The sequence below is a fragment of the Bos indicus x Bos taurus genome, chromosome 17 (genome assembly GCF_003369695.1).
Source record: "Bos indicus x Bos taurus breed Angus x Brahman F1 hybrid chromosome 17, Bos_hybrid_MaternalHap_v2.0, whole genome shotgun sequence".
In the NCBI taxonomy this organism is placed as follows: Eukaryota; Metazoa; Chordata; class Mammalia; order Artiodactyla; family Bovidae; genus Bos; species Bos indicus x Bos taurus.
In genome coordinates, this window is record NC_040092.1 from 42,279,576 (window position 1) to 42,296,480 (window position 16,905).

General features: G+C 39.0%; 1 long non-coding RNA gene across 1 annotated transcript; it reads right to left on the bottom strand.

The window, feature by feature from the left end:
* Nucleotides 1-10,675: 10,675 nt before the first annotated feature.
* LOC113907700 lies at nt 10,676-11,167 on the bottom strand. The gene is made up of 2 exons (XR_003515266.1): nt 11,054-11,167; nt 10,676-10,786 (listed from the first exon to the last, which is right to left on the bottom strand). It is a non-coding gene; the product is annotated as an uncharacterized LOC113907700 (long non-coding RNA).
* Between the last annotated feature and the right edge of the window lie 5,738 nt (nt 11,168-16,905).

Genomic DNA, 16,905 nt, shown 5'->3' on the forward strand with positions numbered 1-16,905 from the left:
TGTCAAAATATGTGTTTTCTGAGGCAGCTAAAGAGGAAATTTTTATAAACAGGATGGAAAATCAGAGAAACCAAGCAAAAGCTACCAAAGGTTGTAAGTGAAGGGTAGGAAGCAGGATGGACGAATCCCAGAGCTAATAAAAAGATACGTGTAAAGCTTTTTTTAGGTTACAACTAGGAAGGGAGCCATTAGGGCACTAGGTTAAAATTAATATTCTGAAAACATTTGTCTATACATCCAATGAGATAACCATTTAATTATAATACATTTTTAAAATCTGCATAACTTATATCTAAGTTACCATAAGCTAACTTCCTAAATATGAACTGTTTTTATTTATTAGAGACCAGTATTTAAGAACATACATGCTTTTTTGGGTTCATATCTTAACTCCACCACCACCTGGTTTGTGACAATAGGGAGATGGGTTTTTTTTGCTTGCATTGCCCTAAACATAAAAATAAGGGATAATAATAATGTTGACACATAGAATTTTTGAGCTGATTAACAGAGTACATGTAAAAGTATTTAGCTTGGAACATGGTAGCCTTAAAATTAGTGTTTCACATTATTATAGGAAGGGAGCATGATGTCTAAGAGTCCCAGATGAGAATCAAATAACCAAAGTGAAAAAGCTCTTGCTCTCCTACTCACTAGTTTTCTGACCTTGGATATGGTTCTTAACTCCTCTAAGCCTCAAGTATTTAAACTGTAAAAAACTGAGATGCTAATAGTGCCTACTTAATAGAATTATTAAGAAAATTGAGATGATCAATGACAGAGGATGAGATGGCTGGATGGCATCACTGACTCGATGGACGTGAGTCTGAGTGAACTCCGGGAGTTGGTGATGGATAGGGAGGCCTGGCGTGCTGCGATTCATGGGGTTGTGAAGAGTCGGACACGACTGAGAGACTGAACTGAACTGAACTGAATCCCTGATATAGGGCTTCCAAGGAGGCTCAGTCTCAAAGAATTTGCCTGCCAGTGCAGGAAATGCAGGAGACGTGAGTTCAATCCCTGGGTCGGGAAAGTCCTCCAGAGTAGGAAATAGCTTCTCCAGTATTCTTGCCTGGAAAATTCCATGGACAGAGGAGACTGGCAGGCCACAGTCCATGGGGTTGCAATGAGTTGGACACAACTGAGCACATACACCTATATATGTAATAAACTTTCAATGAATGCTATTTATTATTATCAGCAGCAATAGTATGACAACACAATCTGGCATACAGAGAGCGTTCCACGATATTTGTCGAATGACTAAATAAATTAATGAATGTAGAAAAGGTTAAGACTGATCTCACCAGCTTCACTTTCCTCCAGTACCTTGAAACATTACTGTATACTTACGGAAAAACTTCCCTTGGGACTCATGCAATGGAGGGGTCAAGGAGAAACACAGGGCCCCCTCTATCTTCACTTTCATCTTTTGTTATATGTTAAGCTTCCATGTAAATTTTCCTTAAAAAATTACTTACACCACTAAAGAATAAGGATTATATCATATTTTCAATAAACATGTCTCCTCCTACAGACCACAAAGACTAGCAGAGCATAAAATGTCCTATTAGAGACATTCTAATAGGTGCAAATATCTAAATGACAAAAATTAAATGAAAGGCAGCTATGTCATCACACCATTCCCCAGTCCTCTACTACGTGAAAAACTAAGAATGAAATTAGCTGGGAGCAAATGTGACACTGACTAGCCTATTAGAATTAACCCAGTGCTACTATAATTAATAGAATTAAAATAATTAACAGAATTTAACAGACCTAGTTCCAAAACATGTGGTTGGAAACCTCTTGCTGACAGAAAGATACTGGAGAGCATTAATCTCAGCATTCCACTGAACTTTAAAGTAAAAACCACAACTCAGTTGTACCCCAAATAATATGAGAACTGAAGTGAAATGAAATGAAAGTCGCTCAGTTGTGTCCAACTCTTTGTGACCCCATGGACTACACAGTCCATGCAATTCTCCAGGTCAGAATACTGGAGTTGGTAGCCTTTCCCTTGTCCAGGGGATCTTCCCAACACAGGGATCGAACCCAGGTCCCATGCACTGCAGGCGGAATCACGAGAACAAGAAGACATTAATTACCCTACTTTACAATAACTGTCTGACTAGAACTCTTTATAAGGATCACACCCTCTCACATCTAGTGCTTGATAAAGAATCACATTTTTTGGTCTCGCATTTAGTGCTTCTTAAAGATTCACATTTTTTGGTGGCATAAGGATGCTTTCCCTTATCTCATGTTTATATTGTTAGACATGGGACAAACTCAAAAATAGCTTCATAAATTTATACAATTCTTCAACTGTCTTCTACTGGATTTAGGAGTTAATCACAAATTTTAAATACCAAGACGAAAATTTTCCACAATATCTTTCACATACAATTCCAATGCTTTTCCTTCTGAGAATTAGCACCAGGTAGACCCTATGCTGCTGCTGCTGCTGCTGCTGCTAAGTCACTTCAGTCATATCCGATTCTGTGCGACCCCATAGATGGCAGCCCACCAGGCTCCCCTGGCCCTGGGATTCTCCAGGCAAGAACACTGGAGTAGGCTGCCATTTCCTTCTCCAATGCATGAAAGTGAAAGTGAAGTCACTCAGTCGTGTCCAACTCTTTGCCACCCCAAGGACTGCAGCCCACCAGGCTCCTCCGTCCATGGGATTTTCCAGGCAAGAGTACTGGAGTGGGTTGCCAATGCCTTCTCCAGTAGACCCTGTAGACGCCCCTTAATAGAAGTTATACACATTCCCATGGCTACATATTCCAGACATTTCCATCTTAATAAAAGTCCTCCTCACTGTTTTATCTACTATAGGCTCAGTTACACAGTGTTCTTTACATAAGTAGCAAGCCCTATTTTCTAAGCAGATGGAGATAATAGAAACCAGTCAGATCAACCATATTCTGAAAATTACTGAGCAAGGGAACATAATAATCACCAGTAAATTTTAGTCTTATTTTCCCAAAGGATGACACTGAAAACAAAACAACAAAAATTTATATCCAGCCCACTCAGTAGGAGTTGGGGCCCACTATTAATACAGCAATGCTGCTGCTGCTGCTGCTAAGTTGCTTCAGTCGTGTCCAACTCTGTGCGACCCCAGAGACGGCAGCCCACCAGGCTCCCCCTTCCCTGGGATTCTCCAGGCAAGAACACTGGAGTGGGTTGCCATTTCCTTCTCCAATGCATGAAAGTGAAAAGTGAAAGGGAAGTCACTCAGCCATGTCTGACTCTTAGCAATAGATGAGGATATACAGCTTACAATGAGAGATAGTTGTCTAGGAGTTGTAGGGCTTCCCTGATAGCTCAGTTGGTTAAGAATCTGACTGTAATGCAGGAAACTCCAGTTCGATTCCTGGGTCAGGAAGATCCACTGGAGAAGGGATAGGCTACTCACTCCAGTATTCTTGGGCTTCCCTTGTGGCTTAGCAGGTAAAGAATCCACCCACAATGTGGAAGACTTGGGTGTGATCCCTGGGTTGGGAAGATCCCCTGGAGAAGAGAAGGCTACCCACTCCAGCATTCTGGCCCAGAGAATTCCATGGACTGTATAGTTCATTGTGTCGCAGAGTCAGACACAACTGAGCAACTTTTACTTTCTTTCAGGGATCATAGAATATCCCAATTCTGACCCCTCACCAGCTACCCCTTTAAATATATATATCTTCAAATACCTAGGCCAAGGAACCCTTTATTTTAAGCAGACATGTTGGGTCCTCTAATCCCATTACAGAATTCCAATGAGATAATCTACTACACTTCATGGAAGAATCTAATTTCCCAGCTTGATCTAAGGAACCAACCTTCACAAAAAAGCCAGACCCAAATCCCAAATCTATACATCTAAGGGAATTAAGAGTCTTCCTTCAAAAGATATAGAGAGCTAAAAGGAAGAAATGTGCAAGAACTTTTTTCCTTATCTAGAGTGGGCTCTCCCATACTACACTTCCCAGATCTTTCTCTGAAGTAAGGGGAAGGAAAGAAGCCAAGGGAGATGTTTTCAGGCCTATATTACCTAGACTTATGGAAAAGGAAAGAGCACTCTTTTCCTACATGGGCTGCCATTTTGGTCAATCCAGAGTTGTACTCTCACCTCTTGAGTACAGAATGCTGTGTGTTAGCAATGGAAGTAATCCATGGGGTGAACAAAGGACTCTAAGTATCCTTGGAGGTCAAAATGGCTGACAAAAATCTAATCACTTAGTCCCAGCTTTGTATGGGGCAAGTAGGAAAAAGCTATCTTTATATCCCAACAAAAGAAATCACAGAATTTTAATGAGAGATATGAGTATACTTTACACTTGATATGCAAACAAGAAAAAAAATGGAAGTACTACTAATACATTATGTGGAAAAAACTGGAAATTTATTTAGTACTCATACAATTATTTATAAATGTGTATACAGTGAAAAACCAGACAACATTAATTTTCTCTTTTTAAATAAACACTTTGAGTTAAATAAAGCAAGCTATGGCTTCCCAGGTGGCACACTGATAAAGAATTAATTAGCCTGTCAATGAAGGAGATGCAGATTCAATCACTAGGAACCCCTGGAGAGGGAAATAACAACCCTCTCCAGTATTCTTGCCTGGAAAATTCCATGGACAGAGAGGCCTGGCAGGCTACAGCCCATGGGGTCACAAAGAGTCAGACACAACTGAGCATGCTCACACAAATAAAGCCACATTATTCAATTAATTTTTTCCTCCTTCTTGTGTAATACTTAAATAAGATCTTATAACTGTGCTCTAAAATAAATCAAATGATAAGTAACAAGGGCATGAATGCCTTCCCCCTCCATTTTCCCAGAGATACCAGTTAAACCACAGACTATAGACTAGGTCTGAGGACAGGCTCAGTTTTCATGAATTCCTTTAGAGCTGAGAGGGCTTTTCTCAATCAGATCTGTATCCCTATAGACACAAATAGAGCAGTAGAGAAAATGTTAGGAATAAAAGAGACTAAACATCCTAGGTGGTAGCCTAGTGGCTTCTGTCTCAAAATAATGTTTCACAGGACAAAATAAATATCCACTAAAGTTTCTCACTTACTATATTTCCCACAGCCCCAAAAAATCACTTTATGAAACTCATTCCTATCATGAACAATTAACTTCAGCTTTTTTCATGGAATAGCATTTTATTTTAAATACAGCAGTGTGTCCATGTCAACCCTAAACTCCCAATCTATCCCTCCCCCAAACCCTTCCTCCCAGGAACCATAAGTAGGCTCTCTAAGTCTGCAAGACCTCTAAGTCTGTTCTGTATATGAGTTCATTTGTATCTATTTTTTTTTAGATTCTGAATATAAGTAGTATCATATGATATTTGCCTTTCTCTGACTTATTTCACTCAGTATGATAATCTTCAGGTCCATCCATGTTCCTGAAAATGGAATTTTTGTCATTCTTTTTAATGGCTGAGTAATATTCAATTCTATATCTGTACCACATCTTCTTTATCCACTCATCTGTTGATGGATAACTTAGGTTGCTTCCACATCTTGGCTCATGTAAACAGAGCTGCAATAAATGCTTTTGCTTATACATAAAATTTATTTTATCTCTTATCAGGTAGTTCAATTCAGTTCAGTCGCTCAGTCGTGTCTGACTCTTTGCGACCCCATGAATCACAGCACACCAGGCCTCCCTGTCCATCACCAACTCCCGGAGTTCACTCAAACTCACGTCCATTGAGTCGTGATGGCATCTAGCCATCTCATCCTCTGTCGTCCCCTTCTCCTCCTGCCCCCAATCCCTCCCAACATCAGAGTCTTTTCCAATGAGTCAACTCTTCGCATAAGGTGGCCAAAGTATTGCAGTTTCAGCTTCAGCATCAGTCCTTCCAATGAACTGATCTCCTTTAGGATGGACTGGTTATCAGGTAGAGATGATGCAAATGTTTTATGAGGGTGATCAGCATTACTCATCCAGAAATTTTATGTTCACATTATGTCAACATCATTTTCAACACTGTGTTAAAATTGTCATGACAATCAGTTAATTTTATGTTGGTAATACCACAATGAGTTTATCCAGAAACTTTTCATCGATATTCATTAGTCAGAAGGATATTACTTGTATTTTATAAAATGTGCTATAAGATCCAAAAAATGGTCGCTTAGGTCTCCTCCAAGACAGTTGTTATTTGGTCAGTAAGTCGTGTCCAATCTTTTTGCAACCTTATGGACTATAGCCTGCCAGGCTCCTCTGTCCATGGGATTTCCCAGGCAAGAATGCTGGAGTGGATGCCACTTCTTTCTCCAGAGTATCTTCCCAAACCAGGGATCAAACTCACATTTCCTGCATTGGCAGCTGGATTCTTTACCACTGAGCCAACTCTATAAATTCCATGAAAAACTGCAACCAACATTTACTGAGTTGTTCCTACAATAGTGCCAATGAGATACAGACTTTATATACTACCTCATTGAATCCACACAACAATTCAGTGAATCAAGTGCTATATTATTCTCATTTTACAGATGAAAAGCCTTAGAAAGACCTGTATTTAAGCCAAAACAAGATGACTCCAGTTATGTGTATTTAACCTCATATTGAAAAAGATTTTTCAGTCTGAAAACCAAATTTTTTAAAGCAACATTTCAAAGATCTTGGCTGTATGGGGCTCAAGCCACCTGCATTGCAGTGCTTCTTGGCTGCCTAATACATAATGAAGTATTATAAAATTTATTTTTGTTATCCTGGCTCGTTTTCAGGGAGATGAAGGATGCATAACCTTAGCTGTGTAGATCAAGAATACATGCTTGTTGGAGATTCCACCCACCTGACCAGCAAGAAAAGATACTTTGCATGTACTCATTTCCTCTCTACGTATAAAATCAATTTAAATTTTTCCCTTAAAGCCCAGTAACATGGTCCATCTGTTTTAACTAGTTATTCTCCTGACTCATGGTGACTACAGGTTGGAGGTAAGGAAATCTACTTGCTGGGGAAGAATCAAACAATATTGTATTAATTAAAATTGCATCATGGTTGTAAATACCCAGGGACCAAGGTGATGAGTGTATAAGGGAAATAAATGAATAATAACTTTTTAAGGTTACTAAATGTAAAATGTTTGAAGAAATAAACTGAATGAAATCAAACTGTGTCCAAAGATGACCTGAAGCAAAACATACACTGAAAATATTAACCTTATATATAATCTAAATAAAACTCCATTTTGAATGGCTTTCCATTTTTATGAATTTATTACAACAGAAGGTAACCACATGAAAGTCATCCCTAATGAATGGGTTAGGGTTAGGTATCCATAAGGGGTCCTGGAACCAATCCCCTGAAGATATTAATGGGTATGACTGCATAGTTAATTATTCATTAAATAGAGTTGGTTAGTTCATTTTCTTGGGGAATTACTGCAATTCATTCATCTCTGAAGCTCCAACAATATCAAGAAAGAGGGAAAAGACAAGAATATTAATTTTCTAGAGTATTTCCTCTGCATTTCTAAATTGCTTTTTTTTATACTATTTAACAAAAAGGAAATTGCAAGTGGTTTCTATATCTGTCTGCCATTGCCCATTTATTGATGTAGGATGGGAAGCTATTAGGGTGTTTTCTAAGCTCCCTTTTATTTTTACTTCAAGCTTTTTCTCAAGTTAATAGGCTTATGTGATTTGATTGGGCTTCCCAGGTGGCGCAGAGGTAAAGAATCTGCCTGCCAATGCAGGAGATGCGGGTTCGATCCCTGCATCAGGAAGATCCCCTGGAGAAGGAAATGGCAACCCCTTCCAATACCCTTGCCTGGAAAAATCCGTGGACAGAGGAGTCTGACAGGCTACAGTCCAAAGGGTCACAAAGAGTCGGACAGGGCTGAGCGCGCACTCACGCACGCGCACACACACACACACACAAACACACACAAAAGGAAAGAAAAGAAGGAAGGTCAGAAAGAAATGAACAGTCTAGGGGCACACACAGAGGTCAGTCCTGTAATTTTCAGGTGGACAGCAATTCACCCCAGTCTTCAATCTTATTAGCTTTGTTTACTCTAATGTAGCACAGAAGCAGTCCAATTTTATGTGGGTGCCATAACATGAAAAATGTAAGAAACAATACTGCAAGAACTTGTAAGGTTTGCTAGGTATATTAATGGCACAAATTTAATCACGTTGTGAGTCTCCCTAAACTTTCCTCAGAAATTAATTCTTAAAATACCGATTCCCTGTTATAACTAAATTATATGCGCATCCTCTTTTTCAGCCACAATGTAACTAAATTCTTATAGAAGTTTGTGTCACTCGTCCTGTCTTTTTTGTTGTTGTTGCTAAGTCACTTCAGTCGTGTCCGACTCTGTGTGACCCCATAGACGGCAGCCCACCAGGCTCCCCCGTCCCTGGGATTCTCCAGGCAAGATCACTGGAGTGGGTTGCCATTTCCTTCTCCAATGCATGAAAGTGAAAAGTGAAAGTGATTTCGCTCAGTCGTGTCCGACTCTTAGCGACCCCATGGACTGCAGCCCACCAGTCTCCTCCATCTGTGGGATTTTCCAGGCAAGAGTACTGGATTGGGGTGCCATCGCCTTTACATCAGTTAAAAAAAAACACATTATGAGACATTTGGGAAATACAGTATTTTAGTTGGTTAATGTCAATCATTGTAAAGTAATTTTCCACATTAGAATTAAAAAAACCTTTCTCTTGGTTAAGAGACCTTTCTTAAACAGTATATACTGATCCTGGAATGGAAGGTGGGGAGTCAGATTCAGCCTCCTTTGCGTAACATAATATGGTCAGCTGACACTTTTAACTAATAAAAGAATTTATAATACAAAAAAAAGGCAGAACCACTGATTTCCATGTAAAGCCAGAAAAGATATTGCAGTTTTTACTATTTACTATTAATAGATTTTTTCTCTTAAGAAAATAATTCAATAGAGTTTTAATAGAACATTTGTACATGAAAGAAGACTAATAATATCCAAGAGTGATCAACCATCAGTTAACTTTTAAAATTCATGCTCCAAGCCAAGTGACCACTAAAGGATTTCATGTTTGTTTACTTTTAACTTGCTTTTATTGAATATAACCAGGCCACAGGTTCACAAACAATACCCTCTAAATGAAAAATGGGAAACGAGAGGAATTTCTTTTCATTCAAAATTCATAAATTAGTCCAGATATATCTGGAAAATTATAAAGTAAATAAACCAAATGCATGTGACTGATAACAGACGCTGGCTTATGTATGTTAGATTTGATGGCTTTGGCATGCAGATGACTACAATGAACTCTTTCTACTCTGTCATTTTTTATCTCGTCTATTTGGTACTAAGGTTGTTCCCCTGAAACCTCTCTGCCTTAAGCCTAAGGCTTGATTCTCAAATCTAGAAATAAGCTAGTATGAGCCCAGCTCAAATATATAACCAATAAGAACAACATTTCATTGGGTTTCCTTTGATGTTGCATTGCACTGTTCATGTCTTCTGGCAACGTGGATGAAGGCTATTGATACAAGGTATCCAGTCAAAGACATGTGTTTACAATTATAGCCTTCAAAATAAAGAGAGGATACATAACCATATCCCTTGAGGTATGGAAATTACCCCATTAGAGGAGCATGGCCATAAGCCAGTGGTCTGTACTGGTATACCTAATGAACAGTGTATTTCCATCTCCAAATGTGCATTCTATTTATAATAACATAACGCTATTTTAGATGAACAGAAAAATTAGGCATACCTAGCAAAATCACATAACTAAAGACTTGAGAAGAGTAAATTGATAGAGCATAATAGTGTTTGGCACAAGGAAAGGTATGTGTAGATGAGAGCGTGCTGGGAAAAGGTGCTTACATATAACACAAGCAAAATTACACCCTGCTGTACAGAAGAGAGCACACGAAACAGGATTTGGGAGATGAGGTCTCTCCACTACACTTTGAATTGTTACCAAATAGCAGCTTCAGAATCAATAAGCAAACTCCTCCAATGACCTGGATAATAGGCAATTTCCAAGTTTCAAGGGCAGAGTGGTAGTGAAAATTCTATGATGTCAAGGCCAGTGATAGAAGGGTGGGCTCTACATTCGATTCTGAGCTCATAAAATTTGGAAGAAACTTAAAGGTTGCCACATGTCCTGGCTCTTGCTCAAATTCTCTTGCCTGCACTGAATTAGGAGGGAGGAAAGTAAAAACTGCTCCCCGAAGGGGTCACCAACTCAGTACCTGATCTATGAGTGCCAGTATTGGTATTCACTGGTGCATCTTTTCTGTTAATACTTGTGAAGCAGGAAGAACAATGTAAAAGTGACTACAAGATCAACAGACAAGAAAATCTGGTAAGTCACTTTAGCTGCAATGAGACACTGAAACCTGAGTGAAGCTGATATTTGCCATATGTTATTCATTATACAGAAAAAGAATGAGAAAGTGGTATGAGGAGCAACCATACAGTCCAGCAAGAAAAGGGGAAGAAGTAACGGGCAATGTCGTGGAACTGGTTACTTTATAGTGAAAGCTGCCCATTATAACTCAGTGCATGTTTATAACTTATCAAGATGTTGCCTAAAAAGCCCATCCAAATATATTTTCCTTAAATTTACAGGTAAAATCATTACTTGTAATTCTTATCAGTGTAAAACAGACTCATATGAACCAAAATAAGAACCCCACAGGCCTTCCATGGTAAGTGTTAATAAATTTCTTCTCATTATCTTTATTAATCTATCCAGCTCTAAAAGTTGCTTTGGTATGGAACTGACACTTAACTTCACGTTTAGTCAAGGAGGCAGGAGCTCTGAAAGAGACTAAAAAAGATTAGTAAATTTTTGAAAAGCAAAACAGAAAGTAAATATAACTTCCAGTCATTTAGTAAATTAGTACAAAATGTTAAGATTCAGAAGTCTGATACAAACTTGATAGAGCATGCACAGCACTAAAACAAGAAAAAGAAAAGATAGTCTGTTTATGCTTTTTCAAAAGGGCTTTGAGACTTTCAAAAAGTATAGGTAATGGCAGTACATTCAAAGGCACTTAACCTTGGCCATAAGCAAAACTCCCTTACCTTAAGATTTGTGAAGCACTGGGATGTGTTGCCAGGAAGAGCTGTGGAGTCTCCAGTGATACAAAACTTTACCAACAGGGTATAATCCATGAGTCCAGGGTCATTTAAATAGCAACACACCCTGGGCCAAAAAGAAAACACCAGATTAAAAAAAAATCACTTCAAGCTCTGGCATTCCACAAGTCTAAAGTGATAAAAGCACAATTTGCAATCACAGTTGTTTTATTTCTCTAATTCCTTCAAAGGTTAAAGAATCATGGAATTATAGCATCTTAAACCCGAATCTTCAAAAACCTTCTAGTCTCCCTCACTTTATAGATATACAATGTTACATTAGGCAAAATACATATCTGGAATAATAAAAAGTTGTGAGCACAGAAATCTAAATTTACCCCAAACCCCACCTTCTTAGTTAAATTGGCAGGCAGATCTTCAGGCACCTCATATTTAAATTTAGCTTGATTCTGTCCCCATAATTTTGAGATTCAATGTGTTCAGATATCACTGCTGCACACAACAGGGGCATAACATCACAAAGCTATATTTTTAAACTGAATGAATTGGCTGAAAGGCTTACTAATAGAACTCCCTTGATCCCTGCTAAAACAAAAATGCAGTTGATTTTTTCCTCCTGACACTTGGGCCCTCTCAGTCACCAAAATTGTGACCATCTTTGCAGGAAATGTTCCCTTGGTATCTCTAATTTTCTTGTAGAGATCTCTAGTTTTTTCCATTCTATTGTTTACCTCTATTTCTATGCATTGTTCAGTTAAGAAGGCTCTCTTATCTCTCCTTGCTATGCTCTGAAACTGTACTCAGCTGGGTATATTTTTCCCTTTCTCCTTTGCCTTTTGCTTCTCTTCTTTTCTCAGTTATTTGTAAGGCCTCCTCAGACAACCACTTTGCCTTCTTGCATTTCCTTTTCTTGGGTATGGTTTTAGTCACCACCTCCCGAACAATGGTCTGAACTTCTGTCTTTCAACACTCTTGTCAACCAGATCTAGTCCTTTGAATCTATTCGATGCCTCCACTGTATAATCATAAGGGATATGATTCACATTATACCTGAATGGCCTACTGGTTTTCCCTACTTTCTTCAATTTGAGCCTGAAGTATGCAATAAGAAGTTCATGATCTGAGCCACAGTCAGCTCCAGGTCTTGTTTTTGCTGACTGTATAGGGTTTCCACATCTTTGACTGCAAAGAATACAATCAATCTGAATTTGCTATTGACCATCTGGTGAAGTCCATGTCATCTCTTGTGTTGTTGGAAGGTAATGGGAAGGTGAATTTAATTTAGATGATAGTTTCCACTTTGGCTCAGCCTCTTCATTCCTTCTGGAACTGTTTTTCCACTCTTCTCCAGTAGCATACTTGACATCTACTGACCTAAGGGGCCCATCTTTCAGTGTCCTATCATTTTGCCTTTTCATACTGTTCATGGGGTTCTCAAGGCAAGAATACTGAAGTGGTTTGCTATTCCCTTTCTAGAGAACCATATTTTGTCAGACCCTGACTAGCAAGGACATGACCTTCAGCTGCTCCACATAGCTGGACGACATGCCCAGCATCCTGGTTGTCCCACTGCTAGCCTTCCTTGAGTTGTGTAAAGCTTCACTGGTCATGGGATGTTGTTCAACACGTCGCCCAGAGGCCAAGGCAAAGGCTCTGCTGGAGTCACCAGGAAGGGGGTTGCCAGGAAGTGGGTACAGGGGAGGCTGGAGCCAACGTTGGAGGATACCCAGAAGCAGAGGGCTCTCCGGCCTCACTGCTGCCACTGGCTTCCAAGGAGCTGATCTGCCTCCCATATGGTCTGCCAGCCAAGCTCTGGCCCCAGCCTTTCTTCTCCTCAGGCTTCTCAGCATTCTTGTCCAGGCCTGGCAACCCTGGCCACCCTGATGGGGGTGCACAGTTCTTCTCAGTCTCCTGCCATATTGATGCCTCCATCTCCATGGTGATCTCTGCAAAGCAGCTTCCCGTGCCTGTGCTACCTCTTCGGACCGCCACTGCCATTTGGAAACATTTCATGCAAAGGTGGGTGCAATAACAGACAGAAAGGCAAGGACCTAACAGAAGCAGAAGAGATTAAGAAGAGGTAGCAGGAATACACAGAAGAACTGTACAAAAAAGGTCTTAGTGACTTGGATAATTATGATGTTGTGGTCACTCACCTAGAGCCAGATATCCCAGAATGTAAAGGCATATGGGCCTTAGGAAGCATTACTATGAACAAAGCTAGTGGAGGTGATGAAATTCCAGCTGAGCTTTTTCAAATTCTAAAAGATGATGCTGTGAAAGTTCTGCACTCAAAATGCTGGCAAATTTGGAAAACTCAGCAGTGGCCACAAGACTGGAAAAGGTCAGTTTTCAATCCAATCCCAAAGAAAGGAAATGCCAAAGAATGTTCAAATTACAGTATAAGTGCACTCATTTCACATGCTAGCAATATTATGCTCAAAATCCTTCAAGCTAGGCTTCAGTAGTACATGAATCAAGAATTTACAGATGTAGAAGCTGGATTTAGAAAAGTCAGGGGAAATCATAGATCAAATTGCCAACATCCACTGGATCATAGAAAAAACAAGGGAATTAAAAAAAAAAAAAACAACATGTATTTCTGTTTCATTGACTACACTAAACCTTTTGACTGTGTGGATCACAACAAACTACGGAAAATTCTTAAAGAAATGAGAATACAAGATCACCTTACATGCCTCCTGAGAAACCTGTATGCTGGACAAGAAGCAACAGTTAGAACCAGACATGGAAGAACAGACTACTTCCAAACTGGGAAAAGAGTACTTCAAGTCTGTATATTGTCACCCTGGTATTTAAACTATATACAGAGTGCATCACGCAAAATGCTGGGTTGGAAGAATCACAAGCCAGAATCAAGATTGCTGGGAGAAAAATCAACAACCTCCTATATGCAGATGAAACCACTTTAATGGGTGGTAAAAAGTGAAGAGGAACTTAAAGATCCTCTTGATGAGGGTGAAAGAGGAGAGTGAAAAGGCTGGCTTCAAACTGAACATTTTAAAAAACTAAGATCATGGCATCTGACCCCATCACTTTATGGCAAATAGAAGGAAAAAGTGGAAACAGTGACATTTCATTTTGGGGGGGCTCCAAAATCACTGCGGACAGTAACTGCACTCATGAAATTAAAAGCTGCTGGTCCTTGGAAGAAAAGCTATGACAAAGCTAGACAACATATTAAAAAGCAGAGAAATTACTTTTCAACAAAGGTATGTACAGTCAAAGCTATGATTTTTCCAGGAGTCATGTATGGATGTAAGATTTGGACCATAAAGATGGCTGAGCACCGAAGAATTGATGCTTTTGATTTGTGGTGCTGGAGAAGATACCAGAGTCCCTGGGACAACAAGAAGATCAAACCAGTCAATCCTAAAGTAAATCAACTATGAATATTCATTGGAAGGACTGATGCTGTAGCTGAAGCACCAATACTTTGGTCATGTGATGCAAAGAGCTGACTCATTGGAAAAGACCCTGATGCTGGGAAAGACAGAGGGCAAGAGGAGAAGTGGGTGACAGAGGATGAGACAGTTGGATGGCAACACTGATTCAATGGACATGCGTTTGAGCAAACTCAGGGAGATAGTGAAGGATAGAGAAGCCTGGCCTGCTGCAGTTCACAGGGTCACAAAGAGTCAGACATGACTCATCGACTGAACAACAGGTAACAAAAGTAGATTTGAAATCATTTTTATTTATGGTAATCACCCTAAAATCTTCAATGCTGCTGCCCTAAACAATAAGAAAAAAATTAAGAAAAATAAGTTTTGTTTGTATATAATTTTTTAAAAAATGATTCAAATTGCTCAAAACTGAATGAAGCAGTTTTTTATTTTTATTCAGTCATGAAAATAGGTGTTTCTACTGGAAAATAAGGTCTTGATTAGTATCTATCTCACCAGTAATTTGGAAGGTAGTAGGTGATTCAGAATGACCAACCGAGAGAGTAAATAGAGGATCTAGGTTGCCTTTCTTGCAATCAGTGTAAGTTTTACAAGTCTGAAAAAAAATAGCATGATCCAGTAGTTATGGCCCTGAGAGGACTTGGACACATTCTAAAGGCAGAAAAAGGAAAGAATCCTCCTGATACAAGTCAACATGAATCTACTTTTCTTATAATCACAAGCCCTCAACAGTAGGAGAGGGATTCTCAAGCATGGGCAGAGATGAAATGAGATAGTTGAGGTCCTGATTCTCAAAGAATTGGCCCCAAGTCTCCTGGGACAGCATCAAGACTAGCCACATGTTCATCTCTATTTACTCCAAGTTCTGGAAATTATGATCCTAATCTATCTCCTTAAAAGAAGTAAGAATTAAAGAATAAGATAATAAGTGGGGCATTGTATTAAGGGGTATCATAATGCCTTTTATGTTACATTTCTATTATGTTAAAGACTATCCCAAGAGTTAGTGAAAATCTTGGCCCTCAGCATTTGGCAGGTTCTCAGGATTTCAGTTCATGGTGGGAAATGAAACAGAAAAGAGATGAGGATGGAATGCCAGGTCAGTGGATAGGAACAGAGCTTCTTTATGGTCATTTTTTAGCAATCAAATTTTAGAAAAATATTAGGAACATTAGGAAATTTACAAATTTTAGGTAAACTTTGGAAAATGAGGTTCCAAAACAGAAAAAATTAGGGGAAAATGGTGAAAACATTAATAAGTGATTACACCACAATAACATAAAACAGAGAGATACCCACCTCCACCAAGCCACACACATGCACATTCCTACCGATGTTAGTTAGCATGGAACCATTACAATACTGCACTGAACAATGCCTTGGCAGGTGAGTTCTTAGGCAAGGATCATTTCCTTTTCATTTCGAGATATCTAGAGTCCACATTAGAGTTTAGCACTGTGATTGACAAATGAGTAGCTGCTCAACAATGTTTGCTAAACAGATCAAATTTCTATGTCTTTCCATCGAGCCAGAAGATAATGAGTTTAAAACAAGAAACAGCAGCAGTGAACATCATGGTTGCATGAGATGAGTAAAAGTACGTCATCAAAAACGTGTTTAATATATATCTTCTAAGTAGAGTTAATGGAAAAATTTTAGAAGAATTTCTATTGTTCTTGGATTTCCAGTTAAGTATCTAGAGTTCGCTGTGTCACAGAGGCATAAATCAATAAGAGAAGTGTTAACTAGAAATTTAGTCAGCTGCATTCAGCTATCTGTGCTGTATTTATTTTTCACTGGAAAACAGTGCTTGGCCCATGGAAAAATGGGAACTGGCCTAACCAAACTTTACAGAAATAACTAAATATTGAGTCAGAAAATCTATACTGATTTACCACTACAAACAGTTTTCCTGTATGTCCTTAACGTAACTTGACACTTATTCTTTATCATGTGTCATTCTGAGCATTTTACCATATTAATATATGTAATCCTCATAACAAATGAGAAAACAGAGGAACAGAGAAATACATAGTTTTCTGCAAAGTTATATCACTAGTAAGGGCCAGTTCTGGAACTTCAGCCAAGACATGTTGGCTCTAGAACCAATATCTTAATAATTACATTATACAATGATTGAAATAATTATATTACACATTTTGGGTTTGGTATGTCACTTAATTCTGGATGTAAACTCAGCTAGTTCAAAGATGTAAACTCAGCTAGTTCAAAGTTCAAATTTCTCTTCAAGGTTGTTGTTGTCCAGTTGCTAAGTCATGTATGACTGCAACCCCACAAGCTGTAGCACACCAGGCTTCCCTGTCCTTCACTGTCTCCCAGAGTTTGCTCAAACTCATGTCCATTGAAGTAGTGATGTCATTCAACCATCTCATGCACTGTTGCTTGCCT